This window comes from Dipodomys merriami, unplaced genomic scaffold (genome assembly GCF_024711535.1).
Source record: "Dipodomys merriami isolate MVZ:Mamm:240054 unplaced genomic scaffold, mDipMer1.0.p SCAF_172, whole genome shotgun sequence".
Classification (NCBI taxonomy): domain Eukaryota; kingdom Metazoa; phylum Chordata; class Mammalia; order Rodentia; family Heteromyidae; genus Dipodomys; species Dipodomys merriami.
The window spans coordinates 2,353,994-2,374,923 of record NW_027203071.1 but is presented as its reverse complement, the minus strand read 5'-3'; the positions used below and the strand labels follow the sequence as shown (position 1 = coordinate 2,374,923).

General features: G+C 39.7%; 1 protein-coding gene across 4 annotated transcripts in view; it reads left to right on the top strand.

Annotated features, from left to right (window-relative positions):
• Dnajc6 (DnaJ heat shock protein family (Hsp40) member C6) overlaps window positions 1-20,930 on the top strand; it is a 142,575-nt gene that overhangs the window by 30,122 nt on the left and 91,523 nt on the right. For 2 of the 4 annotated variants that reach the window (XM_070025818.1, XM_070025817.1), the window contains exon 2: window positions 3,090-3,154. The exons of the other annotated variants lie outside the window; for them this stretch is intronic. The gene's annotated coding sequence lies outside the window, so the exon portion shown is untranslated. The remainder of the gene's footprint in view (window positions 1-3,089; window positions 3,155-20,930) is intronic. 4 annotated transcript variants of the gene reach the window in all.

The following is a 20,930-nucleotide window of genomic DNA, read 5'->3' as shown; positions in this document are numbered from 1 at the left end:
GGACCAGGTTTTATCCTGTCAGCACTGAATAAGCATGTCATTGCTCCACACTTGTTAACATTTGTTGCTGGAAATCTTCTAAATTTTAATCATTCTCATTGGTATCTAATGGTAATATATCATTGTGATTTAGATTCAAATTTTAATTATGACTCAGTGATTGGGCACTTAGTCCTAAGTGTATTGGTCTTTTGTGAAAAACGTGATTATCATTTGCCAAAATTTTGATTTTGTTAATTTCTATTTCCGCATTTTTCTTATTGATATCCATTTTTATATGAGCCCTTGCATATATACATATATACATATATATATATATATATTCTCTACAACATACTTTTAAATTTTACTCTCTTAGTGTTGCCTTTTTTTTTTTAGAGGAAGCTCTATGTGTAACCCAGGCTGGTCTTGAACTCACCAGCCCAGGTTGGTTTTGAACTCAAGATCTTCCTTCCTTAGCCCTCTAAGGGCTGAGATTACAAACATTTGCCATCAAATTCAGCTTCTTAATGATGTCTTTTTGTTATTAGAAATTTATTATCCTTAAGTAGTTATACAAAGGGTTTTCAATTCAACATGTCAGTTTATGAGTACTGTACATATTGATCAATGTCATGCCTTTCATAATAATGTCTTTTGGTGAAAAAAAATTTTATTTTGGAGGATTGAGCTAGAGATTATGTAACTAAGCATGCCCTCTACCCATGTGATGTACCCCTAGTTTCACAAAATTCTTTATTATAGTCTATTTTACTTTTACATTATGGTTATATCTATGTGGATTCTATTTAACAAAGTTTTGTTTCCTCAGTGTCATGGAAATATTATTGTATGTTTTTCTCTAAAAGCTTTGTTGTGTTAGAGTGTGCTGATTAAAAAAATTAAATGTGTTTGTCCATAAATCAGCCTGATATCTCTAAAAGAATCTTAACATTAAAATAAATGTGATGACTTTTGCCACAAATGTGTTTAAAGTTTTCAAGTTCATGTTAGGAATTGAACCTAGGGCTTTGCACATACTAAGCATGTGCTCTACCACTTAGCAAATATCTGCATATCCCCTTTGATGGTGGACAAAATTTTATGTATTTATTATATCCAATTTGATATTTTAAAGTATATATACACATGTCATGGAATGTAAAATCTAGATAATTAATAAGTACATAATCTCACATAATTATTGGTTGGTAAGAACACAACATACATTCTTCATAAAATATACCATTATTAACTATAGTCACAATGCTGTATAATAGATCCCTTAAACATACTCTTCTAATCAACTATAATTATGTGTACCTGGACCTAGATTGCTCCTGATGATCTCAGCCTCTGGTAAGCACCATTCTACTTCTGTAAGATTAACATTTTTTGTTTGTCTGTATGCCAGTACTGGAGCTTAAATGTAGGGACTTCTGTTCTTGGTTGGCTTTCTTGCTCACAGCTGGTGCTTTGCCACTTGAATCATGTTTCCAGCCTGACTTCTTGCTGATTAATTGGTGATGGAGTCTGGCATACTTTTCTGCCTGAGCTGGCTTTGAACTGTGATCTTCTAATCTCCATTTCCTGAGTAGCTATTATTTATAGGCATGAGCCATCAGTGTAATACATACTTTCAAAATAACACATATGAGAGATCATGTCGTAATTGTTTTTCAGTGCTTATTTCTCTTAAATTAATGCCTTCCAGGTTCATCTATGTTGTCTCAGACAACAAGATTTCTATTTTTCATAGCTGAATAGTATATATACCACATTTTCTTTACCCATTCATCTAGCAATGGGCACTTAGGTGAAGTCTGTATCTTGGCTACTGGGAATAGTACTTCAGTAAACATGGAATGCAAATGTCTCTTTGTGACATTGATTTCACTTCCTTGTCCTATTTATCCAGTAGTAAGTTTGCTGGGTCATATGCTAGCTATATATTAATTTTTTTGAGAACTCCATGCTCTTTTCCATAATGGCTGTATTAATTTACATTTCCATCAATAATATGTAACAACAACAATCCTAACAATAATAAGGGGTTCCTTTTCTCCACAGCCTTGTCACATGTATCTTTTGTCTTTTTATTAGCTAGTCTAACAAGAATGAGGTGACATCATTGTGATTTTTATTTATAGTTACCTGTTGATTTGTGGTCATGACCACTTTTTCCTATACATTTTGGCCATTTGTGTGTCTTCTTTTGAGAAATGTCTATTCTAGGGCTAGGATGTAGCTCAGTGGCAAAGCGCTTGCCTAGCAAGTACAACGTCCTGGGTTCGATCCCCAGTACCAAAAAAGAAAAGACAAAAAAAAAAAGAAATGTCTATTCTGGTCTTTTGGGTTATTTGGGTTAATTGTTTCCTTATGATAAAGTTGTTTGAGTTCCTTATGTGTGTTGGCTATTAATACTATATCAGATGCATTAATTTGCAAACATTTGTCTTTTTACTGTTCCTTTTTTTTGCTGTGCAGGAGCTTCTTAGATTGAGACAGTTTCATATGTCTACTTTTGCTTTTATTTGTCTGCCCTCTTGAAGTCACACCCAAAAAGTCAATGTCATGGAACTTCCACTGTATTTTCTTCTAGAGGTTTCATTGTTGTACATCTTACATCTAAGTGTTTATTTCTTTTTGAGTTGATTTTGTCCCCATATATGGAAGAGACTCTTCTTTTCTTGTGTATTTTCCTGGCATCCTTGTTGAAGGTCAGGTGGGTATATGTGTGTAAGTTTCTGTTTTCTGCTCTGTTCCACTGGCCTCTGTGTGTGTGTGTGTGTGTGTGTGTGTGTGTTTATACCAGTACTATGTGCTTTGTTACTGTGACATTGGTGTGTATTTTGAAGTCAGTAGTATGATGCCTTCAGCTTTGTTCCCTTTGCTCATGATTGAATCATCTATTTGGGTGTTTTTTTGTGATTTAATATGAATTTTAGCATTGTTTTTTCTCTATGAAGAGTGCCATTGGCATTTTGATAGTGATGGTGTTGAATCTGTAAATTGCTTTGAGATGTATGGAAATTTTGACACTAATGCTTCTACTTTATGAATACAGGATACATTTCCATTTATTTGTATCTTCTTCAATTTCTTTTCAGTGTAAAGATCTTTCATCTCTGTGATGGTGTCAACTTGACTGGATTGAGGAATTCCTGGCGAACTGGTAAAGCATTATTTTGGGGGAGGGGTGTCTGTGAGGGTGTTTCCAGAGGATACTGGCAATGGAGTCAGTGGATGGTGTAGGGAAGATACACTCTTTGCATAGGCCAACATCATTCATTCACTTGAGGACCTGAATAAGGCAAATGCCAGGGCTTCAGGTCTGGCCTTTGGATCTGGGAGCATAGCTGTTTGGGCATCAGCACTCTGGTCTTTGGTCTCCATGTCTTACACCAGCAGCCTCTCCATCTCCATCCTGATTCCTCTGGTCATCAGGCCTTCACTCTCCACTGAAAACTACACCATTGGCTTCCTTCATTTTGAGGTGTATTACTTGGACTGAACCACACTATACCCATCTCAAGGTAGTTGGAGTAATTTGGCTTATTTAACCTGGGAAAATAGATGAGAAGACATTAAGCATAAAATGGGAATGATAGCATTGCATATTTGAGTTGGGTAAAAATAAGCAGGAGTAATGTTGGCATCTCTGGGAATAGGAAGGAGAAGATGAGGAAGGGACCTGAAGTGTACTGAGGGCCCATCAGTTACTCTGCCAGTTGTTGTAAATATTTTTTTGAATATTTTTACTTTTAAGTTCAAAAGCAGTTCCCTGAGGGATGTCATATTAGAAAAGTCTGATAGTTTTATGTGACTAACACAGGTGCTGGATGGTAGAGCTAACATTGGAACCCAGATCTACATTTATCTATTTTTATCTTTTCTACTTTCCTCCTTCTGATCAGTCCTTCATTCTTTCTTCTTCTTTTTTGGCAAAGAAGTCTTTCTTTCTTTCCTTTTTGACAAATGAATGGTACAATTTTTTTTTGTTGTTGTAGAAATTCTGAAACATTCATATGTGTCAATTAGTTTTGCTTCCTAAGAAGCCACTGCAACACCCATGCTGTCATCTCACATTTCTGCCAGTAGTAATTTAGGTGGGCTGAGCAGGGCAGCTCTTCTTATCTGGTAAAAGATCAGCTGTTCCAGTGTGGCTCGGTCAGGTGTGTGAGACACTAGCTGGGATGTTAGGTCGGTTCTCCACATGGTCCCTTACCCTACAGCAGACTAGCCTGCGATCATTATTTTCCTAGAGAAAGAGAAGACAAGCCATGAAATACCAGCAGAAGTCCACAGAGTTCTTAAGCCTATGCCTGAAACTAGTTACCTCTCAGCCAGAGCTACCATGATGAAGTGTCAGAGACAGAGTGGCTCACTGGCATTTATTTCTCATAGTTTTGGAGGCCAGGAAGGTCGGAATCAAGATGCTGGCACAGTCGTGGCTTGAAGAAGGCTACTTTCTCATTGCCCTCGCACGCTTTCTGTTCCAAGGGCACTAATGCTCTCGTCACCTCACCTAAACCTAATTACTTCCCAGAGTCCCCATCTCCAAATGACCATGACATGAAGGGTCAGGCTTCCACATAGGGATTGAAAGGCTCTGAAGGTATTCGGGAAAGCTGAAGATAGGGCCCAGTGGTAGAGCTCCTGCCTAGCAAGCATGAGGCTCTGAGTTCAAACTCCTGCACTACAAAAATGTGTGTGTGTGTGTGTTTGTATGTGTCTGTGTATTGAGAAAACCCCCAGTTCCACTCCTATGTAATATCCTGCTTTATTTACTTCCATGGCCCCATAATGTGTAGGAATTTCTTCCCACTAGCAAACACACAATCTGCTCTGAGCAGAAATCAGCTGGCACTATATTCTTGGATGTAAAGTGAAATCCCACAGGGTGATGGCTCAGTCCTCAAGACTGCCCTACTTCAGCCAATGATCAAAAGTCTAGCCTCTGGACTTCTGACAGACTGGCTACAAATTTGGATTCCTGTAATTCTCATGATCCTCTCTTTAGGCTTTCTGTGTTTGTTAGAGTGGCTCATGAAACTCAAGGATGCTATGTTTGCTGGCTTGTTTTATTATTTATTTATTGATTGATTGATTGATTGATTGATTTTTTTGGTCCGGTTGTGGGGCCTGAACTCTGGGCCTGAGCACTGTCCCTCAGCTCTTCAGCTCAAGGCTAGTGCCCTACCACTTGAGCCACAGTGCCACTTTGGGCTTTTTTTTCTTTTTGCTTATGTGGTGCTGAGGAATCGAACCCAGGGCCTCAGGCATGCAAGGCAAGTGCTCTACCACTGAGTCAACTTCCCAGCTCCTTCTGGCTTGTTTTATGTGTGTATATGCACACACATATATACACATACATATATATCCCCATATATATATATATACACACACATCTGTCTGTCTGTCTGTCTGTCTGTCTGTCTATCTATATCTGTCACTGGGGTTTGAATTTAGGGTCTTATACTTGCTAGGCAGATATTGTATTGCTGGGGCATGCCTCCAGCCCTTTTTAGCACTGGTTAGTTTTGAGATAGGGTCTTGCTTCCTGCCTAAGCAAGTGCTGGGACCATAATCCACTTATTTTAGGTTTCCCACACTCATTGGGATGACATGCATGCGTGACCACATCCAGGTTCTTTCCAGTGAGATGGAATCTCAGTGCAGTCCTCTCAATGCAGTCTTCAGCTGTGGACTGAGAAGGAGGTCTCATAAAATCTTCTCCCTGGGCTGGCCCTCAACTCTAATCCTCCCATTCTTAGCCTCCTGAGTAGCTAGGATTACAAGCCTGGATCACTGGAACCTGGCTGTTACGCGTATTTTAAATGCTACAGATGTTTGTCCAGATAAAGAAGTAGAGAGCTAGAAGGGCCTAGGGGTTGCTGGAACAAAAAATGGGTTCTTCTCATGTTAAAGTTTCCCCAAATCATGTACTTTTGGTTTTGTGGAAATTTCATGACTTAGGTATGGACAACTGTATAGCTGGAAATGTGACTGAACAAAAGTTTGTGACTAAATGTTAATAGGCTGAAGGGTAAGAAAGGCCTGTCTGTTCAGATTCTTCTTGGCCTCTCTACAGCATTCTTCTCTTCTGGGTGTAGGGCAGGGCCCCTTCTGAGATGAGACTGTTATGATCACTGTAAGACAAGGTAGGTAGGCCAGAGACTTGCTTTATGGCCAACTTCAAGAAAGAAAGATGGGGTAAGAGTAAAATGTATTTTTAGTTTTAGTTATCTGCCTATGCGAAGAGAGATTCTAGCTCTTATGGCTTTACTTTGGGAAAAAAAGAAACAGATAAAAGAAGAGTAGAGGGGCTGGGAAGGTAGCTCAGTGGTAGAGCGCTTGCCTTGCATGCCTGAGGCCCTGGGTTCGATTCCCCAGCACCACATAAGCAAAAAGAAAAAAGCCGGAAGTGGAGCTGTGGCTCAAGTGGTAGAGCGCTAGCCTTGAGCTGAAGAGCTGAGGAACAGCGCCCAGGCCCAGAGTTCAAGCCCCACAACTGGACCCCCCCCAAAAAAAAAGAGTAGATAGGGAGAGATTTTCTTTTGAGGGCTAAAGTTCTCCAATATGGTTACAAAGATATTCCTTAATCTTTATGGCCCTGGAGCTGCTTTGGAATCCCTGGACACAAGGCTAAATTCTTTAACAAATGCTATGTTCATTGTTCAAGTCATTTAGAAATAGCTAGGGAAGTTACCAACCAGAAACTACACACATGTACACACACACACACACACACGTACACATGCGCGTGCACACACACACATACACGAACACATATACACACAACTTTATATATACATCTGGATGATTTTGTGAATGCAGTGATAGCTTGTTAGAGAATAAGTAAGTGATGGAAGGAACACATCAGTTTATAATGTCCAGTGATTATTTATGGTTATGAATGAGGAAATATAGAGTATTTGGGATTTTTTTCTTTTATTAAAGTCCTCTGTCCCACTGGCAGGTTACTTGACCTGGGTGATTAATCAGAAAATAAGTCCTGTCCCTCTGGATTACCTGCCCAGCCTTCTTACTCTATGGACCAGGACAGGTGCATTTACTTATTTGATGATATCATTCTCACAATGCAGGCAACACACTGAGGTGAAGAGAATGCAACATGGAGTTCAGGGGCCATGGGTTAGGGTTGGCTATGCACTTAGCTTTGACTGTGAAAAACTTAAGTACTTTGAATTTCAGTTTTCTCATCATTAGTTATAAGAGCTTCAATCTTCTGAAAGGAGTTGTGAAGATGGAAATATTTTCTGTCTGTGCTGGAACACATGGTAGCCAGTTGCTGTAAGTAGTTACCAAGCATTTGAGATGTGGCTGGTCCTGTTAGAAATGTGAAACAGGCATGGATTCCAAGTCCATAGTTTGAAAAAAGTATTTTATTAATTCCATGTCGAAATGGTGATATGTAATACCTATTGAGTTAAGTCCAATGTATTATAAAAGCCCTAATTCACTTGTTTCATTGTGTTTGTTTTTAATGTGGCTATGAGAAATTTAGAAATCAAGCTTATGGTTCATGTTTGTGACTTGCAGCATCTTCCTACTAGAAAATGTTAGGTTTTGTGGGACGTCTCTGTAGACCGTATAGTGTACAAGTGATAGTCTGAAAATGTATAGATGACTTAGTTTAACAGAGATAGTAAGTGACAACACACAGAAGATTTATCATGGGCTTCTGAATCCTAGACTGTAAATACTGACTTTTCTGTATCCTGATCTTCCTCTCCCAAATTTACTCCCTCCTCTTTGACACCATTGTTTCATGTCATGGTTTCTGTAACTTGACATGTCATCTTTGCTCTATAGAAAAACTCAGCCTTATTCTCTGAAGTTTTGTTTTGTTTGTTATCATTAGCTTTGTGCTAATGAGCTTACAGAATACTTGCCACTGCTAGGATGTCTCATTTGTATAATTTTCAATTTTCTACCTTCCTCTGAAAGTGTGTGTGTGTGTGTGTGTGTGTGTGTGTGTGTGTGTGTGTGTGTGTGTGTGTGTGTGTGTGTGTGTGTGTGTGCGCGCGCGCACACCAGTATTGGAGCTTAAGCTCAGGGCCTGGGTATTGTCTCTTACTTTTTGTTTTTACTCAAGGATAGTGCTCTACCACTTGAGCCAAAGCTCTATTTCCAGCTTTTTGGTAGTTCATTGGAGACAAGAATCTCACAGACTTTCCTGTCTGAGCTAGCTTTGAACCATGGCCTTCAGATCTCAGCCTCCTTAGTAGCTAGAATTACAACCGTGGTTCCTATAGCACATGAGTCTAGTGATTACAGAGGCAAAGATGAAGGGCATCTTCTACCATTCATAAATCATATATGGCCTAAGAGGGAAATATATATATATATATATATATATATATATATATATATATATAATTTTTTTTTTTAACCTGGGGTTTTGACTTAGGGCCTTGTGCTTGCCAATCAGGTACTCTTTGCTTATATCATTCCGGAAAAAAAAAATGATCTAGATGGTATAAATCTTCTACTCAGGTAAAAAATAAAGTAAAAAATTAAAACTAAGGTGATTTCAAAAGGCTATAAATCTAGTAAAAACAGAATATGGTAGGACAAGACAGTTTAATTGGCTGAATTCACAGGAAGCATTGTGATGGCAGGTTGTGAGATCTGGCCTGAACTTGTCAGAATAGCAGCCCCCCAAATCTAGCTCTTTGGCCTTAATAATAAATGCAATGGCTACCCTTCAATGGGAGCTAAATGTACAGAGGCCTTTCCTTGGTGGCTCACAAACTTCCCAGGGGCAGTGGACATTCATTTGTTTACCACATCTTTGTTAGATGTCTGCCCTGTGCCGGGCATGGAGTCCCTAATATGACCAGGCAGTCATGGTGTGGGAAAATGTACACGTAGATACAGTTTCAGTGTAGGTCATTAGAAGATGTATAATGTGGGGCTGGGAAGGTGGCTCAGTAGTAGAGTCCTTGCCTTGCATGCATGAGGCCCTGGGTTCGATTCCTCAGCACCACATAAGCAGAAAAAGCTCGAAGTGGTGCTGTGGCTCAAGTGGTAGAGCACTATCCTTGAGCTGAAGAGCTGAGGGACAGCACCCAGGCCCAGAGTTCAGGCACCATGACTGGCAAAAAACAAAACAAAAACAAAAAAAATTGTTTTAAAAAAAAGAAGATGTATAATGTTCTATGGACCTTGTGGAGGGAGTTTAGAGTGTTAAATGTAAAATGTTCTTTAAGACCATAACATTTGGGGAAAGTGTTAACGATCCAGGGATTTGAAGGGCAGGCTGGACTAGGCAGGCAGAAGATCCAGAGAAACCCTGTAAATGTGAAGGTATTGGGGATAGAATCAGTGGCAAGGGATGAATCTGGAAGAGGAAGGTACTGGTACTAGAATGTGAGGGTACATTATATTAAGACCTGTGAAGGTTTCTAGTAGCTGGCTCTCATAATTGCATTTGCATTTTATGAAATTCAGATGGGAATCAATTTATCCACTTTTTGGTCTCATTTTTTTAGTCTGTAAATCAAAAGGCATAGTCTTCTGTTTCTAGCATCTTCCTTCTTTAACACTCCATGAATTCTCCCACTATATCAGGCTTCATTCCATGCTGATTTCTAGATCTCTTAGGCACAAGGCCTAAGATTACAATTAGTGTTTGAAGAACTGAGGTTTGTGGGGATGGAATGAATGATGATGTGTCTTTCCCTTTGGAAATAAGCAAGTGGGAAGTTGTGCAGGTTCCTCTGATGATCTATTGAAAAGGAACTGGTGGCTAGCTTTAGCCTCTCAGCAGGTGGAATGCATCTGTTTGCCTCTGGTATTGGTCAACGCCATAATTATTTCCCTCAAATTAAAGTGCTTCATATTGAGATATTTATGGATGATATGTAGCTGGTAATTTTCTTGAAAGTAATTATGGAGGGCTGGGAGTATACAATACTTGCCTAGGATGTGTAAGGCCTTGGGTTCATCTCTATAACTGCAAGCAAAGAAGCAAACAAAGTATAAGGATCTATACACATGAAACAAGGTGGGCCCATTTAGAAAACTTCATTTACTTTTGTGTAGTTTTGAAATTTTCCATTATAGAAAAGAAAAAAATAAATTCCTCCACTTCTACCCTGATTTTCTTACTTGCTTTTAGCACAAATGGAGAATCAGTAAAGCTTGCTCACAGGTCATATGGCAGTCTTAGCATCATTGTTTCACAAACACTGACAATTTGCTTTAAGTTATGTATCAACTTTGATGGTTCAGTATGTCCTAGGCTTTATTAAAATTGTAAAAAGTTGATCAGAGAAAGAGTTATACAGAAAGGAAGGGGCATCTCTACTATCATATTCACTGATGACATATGGGAGGTTCCCTAGCTCTGAGCAGGGTCTGTCTTGGGAGAATCTCTAGGTAGCAGGCTGAGAAGGAGAGATTGCTGTTTTTAGAGTCAAACATAATAGACTAGACTATCAATTGACAAGAAGTAATGAAATAGCTAACACTTATTGGATCCTTACTATATGTCATGCTAAACTCTCTGGTGGAAATGTTAGCTCCCTATTAGATTCAAGTATTTATGGATGAGGAAACAGAGGTTTAGATACTTGTCAATGGTCACATGTAATTCCTAGTAAATGTTGTGGTAAATAAATAATTGAAATTCAGTGGTTATGTTGGAGATGGTATTCATTTAGGATTATTGTATCTGCACATATCAGAAATAAGCAAAATAACCATGGTGTACAACAGAGTAGATGTTTTTCCATTTCCCTCTATTTAGAGTTAATCAGTTCTGAGCAGTCATGGACTTCTGGTACACAAAGTTCTTCAGTCATTTGCTTCATTATGAAAGTCTTTCATTCTCAAGGTCACCTCATAATCTACGTACCTGCTGGAACTCCATATTCCAGCCAGAAGAAAGGGAAAATGATTGGAAGAAGGGGCTATCACCCACCTTCCTTTTCAAGAATGCACACTGGAAATTGCTTATAGCATGTCTGCTTATATTACAATGGCCACAGAATTGTTCCAGGTTCATGGGGAGCCAATTATAGAAAATATGCATGTGTGGCAGGTCCAAGATATAAGAGAATAAAATGTGTATCCCTAACACTAAATGGCTATGTGCCCAGGTAAATGGCTTCTGTTGACCCTGAATGTGGAGAGGAGTATTTAGGATCACTTGTGATCTCTGTTTAGTTTAATGTCAGCTGCGTTGCTGAGCTCTGGTCTTTCTAAGTAAGTAATGAGCATGGCAGTCCTTTCCATAGGTTTTTCACATCTGAGGGGATAGGGCCACGAAAGACCCAGGAATTTAGTTTGGTCATGAGGAAATTCTCGTTCCTTCCTTCCAGTTGTATGTGGTCCATGGCTGTAGTGGCTGAGTGCTTTGGAGACTGTGCTTAGAGGCTCAACAACCAAAGACTTGGCTCTACCTATGTCTGGGGTGCTTATTGTCTTTTGAGTCATCGACCTTAAATCTGATACATGTGCAACATTCTTTATGTCTCAACACCTTGTTAGGTATAATAGGGTTATGGAGAACGAGATTTGTATTTTATTTAATGCCTTGAACATAAAATCATACATAATGAAGGCACAGCCAAACATAGGAATATCCAGGGTATAAAAGAAATTTGTACTGCTATATTAGTTTGCAGTTGACTTTGGAAACTGTTTTCCACAAAAAGCAAAAAGAACAGAGCAAGTGAGCACAGAGCCAACCCATGAGAGTCTATCCATGTTCTGTGCATCTGAATCACCGAAGTGTCCCTGCTTACAAGAGGAGATAATATATGAACCTGACAAGTGCTTCCCTGACTTACTCTTGAAATAGTAATAGTAATAGTAAGTATAAAAGTGTTATGCCTGATCAGGACCTTGAAAAGTCAAAGTTAAGTCAAACATTAGCAAGGCAAACTATATCACCTCTGTCTTAAGTGAGCTCACTAAAGAAACCCAGGGTGAATTTTTCCATAAGCTGCAGACAACCCTCCACAGTTTAACAATATTTTGCATTTTCATTCAACTAGCAGATAATTTTCTTTTTTTAATTTTTAGTTTTTATTGTGAAAATACTGTACAGAGGGGTTACAATTACATGGGCAAGATAATGAGTACATTTCTTATCAAGCATTGTAGCCCCCTCCTTTGTTTCCCCTTCCCATCCCTTCCCATCCTCCCCCCTCCCCCCGACTGAGTCCTCCCCCCCAACCAAAGTTGTAAAGTTCATTTTTCGACATAACAACTTGTACATCTTATTGTTGCAATGGGTCAACCTGTATAGCAGATAATTTTCTAAGTACCAAGTACTTATTAACACAGTGTCAAGCCTGGCAAAACACAATGAACATTGTTTTTACTAATGAGATTTGCTCAAAATACGTGAATGGTAAATTGACAAATGTATTCTCAGGTTAGTTCATAAACAATTTAAAAATGAGTCTAAAACAGATTTGTGGCATATGAACATTTACATATTCTTGAGGCATCTTACAGTTGGTAGTAGGTCATATCTTCACCAGTAGCACCTTTCCCTTTCTTAATATTGCTACTTAAATACAATCTTAGATTTGATAGAATATAATGTCTAGTAAGGCTTCAGTGTTCCCTATGTACTTTGACTTTTTTGCTTCTACCCGAGAGGGAGGCCAGGTGGCTACCTTTACTGTATAGAAAGGGAATGTGGCTAGGAGTAGTTACCAGATGATAGGAAACTTGCATAGGGAAGATTTAGCACCCAAACATGTTACTGTTTTTTCTCCAAAAATAGTTTTTTTTCTACTATTTTTCTTTAAATCTGCATACATGCAGATTTGAACATACACTCATGTATAAATGCAAGAGTTCAAACTTCTTGCAATGTTAGGAGTTTGCTTTTATTTATTAATTTTTTTTGGTGCCAGTTCAGGGGCTTGAAGTCAGGGCCTGGGCACTGTCTCTGAGCTTCTTTAAACTTAAAGCTAGTGTTCTACCACTTGAGCCACAGCTCTACTTCTGGCTTTTGATAGTTTATGGGAGATAAGAGTTTCATGGACTTTCCTGCCTGGGCTGGCTTTGAACATCAATCCTCAGACCTCAGACTCTTGAATAATTTTTAAAATTTTTATTCATTTGTTTTGGAACAGAGTCTCACTGTGAAGCTCAGGCTAGCCTTGAATTCAGGATCCTTCTGCCTCAGCCTCCTGATTACAAGGCATGCACTACCATGAAAATAATGATGCTTTCTTCTTGTGATTTTTAGCTGGAATCAAGAATAACCAATTACTGTGTTTTATATATATGCATATACATACATACATACATACATACATACATATATATATATATATATATATATATATATAAATTCTTTGTTTAAAAACCAAGATTGCCAAGTGGGAAGCTACATTAATTGAAAACTTTCAGGATTCACTAAGCAGCAGATCCTGCCACATGGGGGATTGAAGCAAGGCAATTCCCCAGCCACTTTTCTCTGATCACATGTAATAAGGAGGCCAGATCTAAAAGATGACCCAATTGTCTCCAAGCTTTCTCTCTCATCAGTGAAATTGCTTTGTTGGCCTAAGCGTGATCAAGAATGTAGGAGTTAAATCCTAACTGACAGTTCGGGCAAGCACTTAACCTCTCCAAGTTTGCCTAAAAATAAGAACACTTTTACAGGGTTGTGGAAAATGATAAGTTCTCAATCATTGACAACTATTTTTTATTATGTTTTGAGCTTCAAGGAAGCATAGGTTTCAGGATGAGTTGTTTAAGAAAAAGTCTTACCTGGAAAATTATTCTCATCTTCAAAGAGAACCAGCATTCATTCTACCAGTCACCAAGAGCAGAAAGCTTCCCTCTTAAATAGCTTTATAGGACTATTTCTGATTTTCCCCCCCTCTACTAAATGTTACCAACACATTCCTGTGTTTGCTCTAAGTGTAACTTTTGACAGCTGTTAACTACTTATGCATGCATATCTTCAGTAAAATCTTGATTAACTGAGAAGTATCAAACTAGAGCACATGGATGATTGTGTTTTTTTCCCATCAGGCATTATTTGGAGACCAAGAGGGAAATGATGACTAAAGTTTGAAGAAGAGAGGAAATTTGAGAACTAAAACAAATCATGCAATTCAGTGTCTTCATTTTTACTGTTTAGTGGAGGTGAATGAATCAAGTCCACCTTGCTACTTAAGAGCAGGGTCAATTCTGAGTACCGTGATTCATTCCTGCAACCCTAACTTCTCAGGGGGCTAACATCAGGAAGATTGTAGCTTGAGGCTAGCCTGGGCATAAAGTTCATGAGATGTTGTCTTAACAAATAGCTGGGTGTGATGATGTGAGCTAGTGACCTTGTGTACGTGGGAGGCTGAGATTAGGAAGATCAAGGCTCCAGGCCAACTGGGGTGAAAAAGTTCATGAGACTCCATCTTGATAGGAGAAGCTATGCATGGTAATGTATGTTTGCCGTACCAGTTATAGACAGAAATATAAAATAGGAGGATCATGATCCAGGCAATAAGGGCAATGCTATGTCAAAAATAGCCAGTGCTGGGCTGGGAAGGTGGCTCAGTAGTGGTAGAGCGCTTGCCTCGCATGCATGAGGCCCTGGGTTTGATTCTTCAGCACTACATAAGCAGAAAAGGCTGGAAGTGGCTCTGTGGCTCAAGTGGTAGAGCGCTAGCCTTGAGCCTTGAGCTGAGGGACAGTGCCCAGGCCCAGAGTTCAGGATCCATGACCGACAAATTAAAATAAAATACTAGCCAGTACTAAAGAAGGATGGAGACATGGCCCAGCAGTAGAGTGCCTACCTAGCAAGTGTGAGAGCCCTCAGTTTAAACTACAGCATCGTCAAAAACAAAACAAAACAGCAGAGTCAGAGGATTTCCAGCGTGTTTCCCTCCTCTTTTGGACCATGGCCTGCAGATCTATCTGTTTCGTTTTCTGTCTTGTTCATGTCTCCTCTTCAACTTTTATAGCTTCTACTTCAAGTGAGACCTCGACACTGCAGGTCTCAAATATAAAAGCAAGGGCTGACTGACAGCAAGAACAAGTGCAGTAAGCTGGGTACCATGTTGGAAAAGTGATGGTGAATGATGGTAATCTTAACTGGAGCCAGTACACCTTCAGAAAAGGTGTTGAAACTTTTAAGTATAGGACAACCAAACTTATCTGGGGGCCAGGTAGAATCTATTGCTCCCCAATTCTAATGTCTTGCACTATCATATCCATAGGTCTTTTGTAACACAGATAACCTAAATCATGACTCTGAGGCATGTTGCTAAGGAGTTTCCATACTAGTCATCGATTTCTATTAGATCAAGCAGAAAAATGGAAGGAACACATTTTAGATACCTGATCATAAGGCATTTTGCAACAGAGAAAGCACTGTAGGAGCTCTCTCCCCTCTTTTAGTGTCTGATTAGGCTAAACTCTTTGTTGTCTAAGTGTCCAAATGAATTTAGATAACACAGCATGTAGGGAACATTAGGACCTCTCAGTAGCAGAGATTCTGCCCAGACATAGACATAAAAACATTTATTATAAGAACTCACAGAGAGAAATGAATTTATATCTCATTGAACAGAAACACACACCTGCACATATACCCCCCATAACCACCAAACACTATTTTAAGAAACAATATTTTATCATATTCCAAAAACTTTTTCAATTATTTAGTTTCATTTATATATGGTCATTAACTGCTAAGTTTACTTTGAATGCTTTTGTTTTTAAATGAATTTTACTTACTTGTTTTTCAGTTCTGGATATTGAACTATGCTGCTGGCAATTCTTTGCCATTTTAACCATGCCTCCTTATGTCGTGTGTGTGTGTGTGTGTGTGTGTGTGTGTGTGTGTGTGTGTGTGTGTTGTGTGTGTGTGTGTGTGTGTGTGTGTGTGTGTGTGTGTGTGTGTGTGCATGCACACGCTCACTTGCATGCATGTTCATGTGCCAGTTCTGGGGCTTGAACTCAAGGTTTGGGGGCTTTCCCTGAGCTTTTGTGCTCTACCACTTGACCCACAGTTTCACATCTGAGTTTTGCTGATTAATTGGAGATGAGAGTCTCATGGGCTTTTCTGCCCAGGCTGGCTTCAAATCACAATATTCAGATCTCAGCCTTTTGAGCAGCCAGGAGCTGGCACCTGGCTTCCATGTTTTTTTTTCTCTTCTTTTCTTTCTGTCCCTCCCTCCCTCCTTCCCTCCCTCCCTCCCTCCCTCCCTCCCTCCCTCCTTTCCTTCCTTCCTTCCTTTCTTCCTTCCTTCCTTCCTTCCTTCCTTCCTTCCTTCCTTCCTTCCTTCCTTCCTTCCTTCCTTCTTTCATTTCCTCTCTCCCTTCCCCCCTTCCTCCCTCTGTCCCTCCCTCCCTCTCTCTATTTAAATCACTAGACCAGGTGATGGTATGACATTTCGGTGTGCTCATTAATTAATTCAGTAAGAATGCACTCATTTCCTAATAAGAGTGAAGGGTTCTTTGACTGTAATTAGGAATACAAATATGAGCAAAGCTTATATTTTTTTCTCAAAGGAGTTCAAAGAAAGACAAGCATGCAAATATCTAAAAACTGAAGACAGAGCCATCACTTTATAAGAAATGCTTTTTATATCGCTAAATACTATAATATTTGTTAATCATCATAATACATTTTTAGTAAAAATTTAATTGAAATTTAAATTTAGGAAATTGCAGATGTGAAAAAGTGGTTTATTCAGAGATTAAACCGAGGGCAATAGAGTAGCAGTTTGTTATGCACTTACTATAGGTTAAGAATTTAATACTGCACCCTTGTTAGGAAGGCACAATTCCTCTTCATGACTAACGTGACAGTGAAGTGTTGGTGAACCTAGGACCACAGGCGATATGATTCCAGAATCTCATCCTTTAGCAGGAAATGATAGTTCCTGGAAACCAAAAGCACAGATCAAAATCCTAGAGGGGTTATGACATACATTCTTCTTCTGCAAAAGTTGTGTGTTCTTTGCTGTGACAGAAGGACATCTGGGGTGGGAGGTAGGAGGAAGGTATATAGAAGCATAGAGCTCCACTCCTGAACATTCCTCAGTGTGCTAAACCTTCACTGAGTTAACAAGACTAACTGAAGTCAGCAATGGAAAAGACAAAGGGGAAAGAGCATTTTCTTCCACAGAGATTATCCAGTTCGTCGCCCCTGTCCTAGAGGAGTCAATATGGGAAAAATAGGAGACTTAGGCTCTACAACTTTCCATGATCATTCCTAGAAAAAAAAGTCTTTTTTTAGCTCTTCCTACAGGAAAAAGTAGGACTGCCAAGACACTTAAGATATAGCTGCATACAAGATAGATGAGTAATTGTAATAATAGAAAGCATTTGTTAAGTATTTACTAAAATTATGTCAGGTACTCATTTAGTTATTATTTCAGCAAGCTGATAGCTCACTATGCTGATTTATAGAGTGGATAAAAGAGCTTTCTATGGAAAAGTGAACTCTAGTAATTTGATATTTAGGAGACTAAAGAAAAATTTAATGTTGAAATTGGTGCATATATTAACCTAAGCCTGGAACTCTAGTTTTTAGACAGTTGTTAATTGATTTAACTATTCTATATTTTGCCTTAAATTCCAAACTTGTAGACTTATAGTTATTCTGATTGATTTTATTTGTAAGAAATTAAACAGGAAGGTAAAATAAGATGGTATAGTCTGGGTGTATAGTTCAGTGGTAGAGCACTTGTCTATTATGTATAAGGTCCTGTGTTTGATCCCAGAGGATCTCTCCTCCCCTGTAAAAGAAAGATATGTCTTAGTTCATTCATGTCTTTCTTTAAATTTGCAAACTTGGAGATAGCTATCCCAAAATATGAAGGCATATGTCTCATCTACATTTTTTTCCATCAATATGTCTGCAGCTCTGATGTTGAGCAAAAATAACTGAGAAGTGTTCTTTTTGAAAATAATAATTTTGCCTTTTGACACAGTTCTCTCTAAGTTCTCTCAACCCAGTGATGATCAATTCAGCGTTTGTCAAGCATACAATAGGAAGCAGGTATCTAGGCTCCTCATGTGTTCACTAATGAAATAAAAGAAAAAGTGCAGAGTAAGATTATTCCACACACTTGCAGAATAATCTGCTACTAGACTTTAAGGACTATTATATTTAAGTGAAGTAACTAAAATAGCTCATGACAATTTGGAAAATTGGAAGTAAAGCATTTTGTTTAAAATTCTGTTATAGCTTTTCCTGACACCCCTCAAGTTGTTTGACTGTGTTGTAAGTGAGCATTAACAGCAAATCTGATTCACTCACAATGCACCTTCATCAAATGGGAAAACCACAGGTCAGGATGTTTAGTGTTTCCAGAGACCTGGAGCAATCTAGAATACACCGCTCTGGAACTCTTTCAAGAATCTGTGCTTGAATGATCCAGAACAACAACAAAATGTCTTTCAATCTAATTAATTTTTCGTTCTTGCTACTGGTTGGGGGGGGTATGAACTCAGGATCTGAGTGCTGTCCCTGAGCTCTTTTTGCTCAAGGCTAGCACTCTACCACTTTGAGCTATAACGCCTCTTTGGTTTTCTGGTGGTTAATTGGAAATAAAAGTCCTATGGATTTTCCTGCCTGGGGTGGCTTTGAACCATGATCCTCATATCTCAGCCTCCTGAGTAGCTAAGATTACATGTGTGAGCCACCGGTGCCCAGCCTAATTAATTTGTTGTATGTAGACCTATGTACAGCTAGAACTTCTAGAAAATTCTTTATATCCCAAATGATCTGGTCTGAATCCTCTTAGAGGCTTCATTTTGTATCCTGAAGCACTCAAAAAAATAACTACAAGAGAAAACCATGTAAGCCAAGGAGAAAGAGAAATATGTTTTGTATGGGGACTCCAGCAGCTTTTACATGCATGCACATTTTTCTTGTTTTATCCTAGAAATTGTCCAATGTTTTCTTTGGAGGTATTATGAGTCACACTTGGGGACTGTAGCTCAAGCCTTCTACCATTTGAACCACATCTCTGGCCCTTTTGCTTTTTGTTTGTTTTTCAGAGAGGTGTTTGTGCTAGCTTTGCCAGAACAAGGCTTTTCCCTCCCTCCCTTCTAAGTCCCATAAAGGTTCCTCACTTAAGTCATTCTAAGTCCCAGTACAGAATATTATGTGTGTATAAACGTGTGTGTGTGTGTGTGTGTGTGTGTGTGTGTACCCATACACACATACACATGGGAGGGGGTGAGACAGGTTAGCATTATGTGGTCTAGGCTGATCTGGAACTTAAAAATCCTCCTGCTAAAGCCTCTATATGTACTGGAATTACAGGCATGAGCCAGCATGATTTTTTTGAATTATATATTTATTTTGTTTTATTTATTTTTATACCTGTCCTGGGGCTTAAACTCTGGACCTAAGCAATGTTCCTGAGCTGCTTTTTTTCTTTTTCTTTTTGTCAGTTGTGGGCCTGGACACTGTCCTTGAGCCTCTTTGTGCTCAAGGCTAATGTTCTACCACTTTGAGCCACAGCACCACTTCTGGTTTTTGAGTGGTTAATTGGAAATAAGAGTCTCATGAGGACTTTTTGCGAACCATGTTCCTCAGCCTCTTGAGTAGCTAGGATTACAGGCGTGAGCCATCAGCGCTTGGTAGGTAACCATTAGCTTTTTCACTCAAGGCTAGAGCTCTACCATTTGAGCCACAGCTCTACTTCCAGATATTTGGTGGTTAATTGGAAAGAATTGAAATTAGTTGAAATCCTCACAGGCTTTCCTGGCATGAGTCACCAACACCTGGCTTCGTCATGGTATTTTTAAACTTAGATTTTTCACCTCATTGGATGAGAATTTAAATTTTTCTGAAATCTTGCTATTCAGCTGAGTATTTGGCAATTATATTTTGATACCTTACTCAGTGTATCCTAAAATTAATGCGATATCGGAGCCTTCTTTAAGAGTACAAAATCACAAATGTACCTTAGGTGCACAGCCTTGAAAGAGCCTTCTTCTAAATAAGAGGCTTTGGTTCTTAAGCTCAATTAATTTCTTCACAAATTATCCTTTGGTAATGATTGACTACTATCTTTGCTCAGAATTATTAAAGAAAAATAAGGGGCAAGGCTGAGGATGGAAGAATATCCTTTTCTGTTTGCTTCCTGGTCTTCAATCCACTGACCTGTGTAATCTTTCCTTCAGTTCCCAGGATAAATGCTGACAGACCTGAAATTACACCTGACTTCACGCTCCTCGGCGCCCCCCCCCATTTTTCATTCAACAAATAGTTTCTAAAAACAGTGCAGTCTACTCCCTAGGCTGAATAGATTCTGATCACCACAAAGCATTAGAACAACTAACTCTTGGTTATTTTATTTCCATTCTGGGGAATGTGCAGTATGCTTTTCATTTCCTAGCATACGAACAGCTTGGCATGAACGTGGTATTCCCCCCTGCCCCCCCCCCCCCCGCGCTTTTTCTTTTGCAATGGAGTTACAAGTAACCATGGGGTGGCTTTGACTTGCCGAACCTTGCAGCAAATGCAGGCGAAGTTGCACGAGAGGGGTGTGCGTAGATCTTACCAACAGCCCCCCCCCCCCCCCCGGGCTTCAGAGCTTAGCCGCCAGACACCTAGCCCCTTTCTTCTTTGGCACACGCGCGCTAATACACCCCTCCCACCTCGCTTGTAGTAGTCCCCTCCTCCTCCTACCCCGCCCCGTTTTCCGCTTTCCACCTCCCTCCCTTCGAATCTCCCCAACCTTTCTATTATTCCCTCCCCACGGCCCAGCTACTTTTGGAGCTGCCCTGCTGCGCGAAGGGGCGGAAGAAGGACACCTTGGCGATTGCTTCGTCGTGGGGGGGGGGCACTGCCCGTCCGTCCATCCGTCCATCCATCCAGAAGGTTTCCGGCCGGGGCCGGCGGCTCGGCGGGCAGCAGCGGGGACGCGCGCACCCTCGGCCGCGCCGGCCGGTCCTTCCTCCCTCCCTCCTGCCCTCGCCGG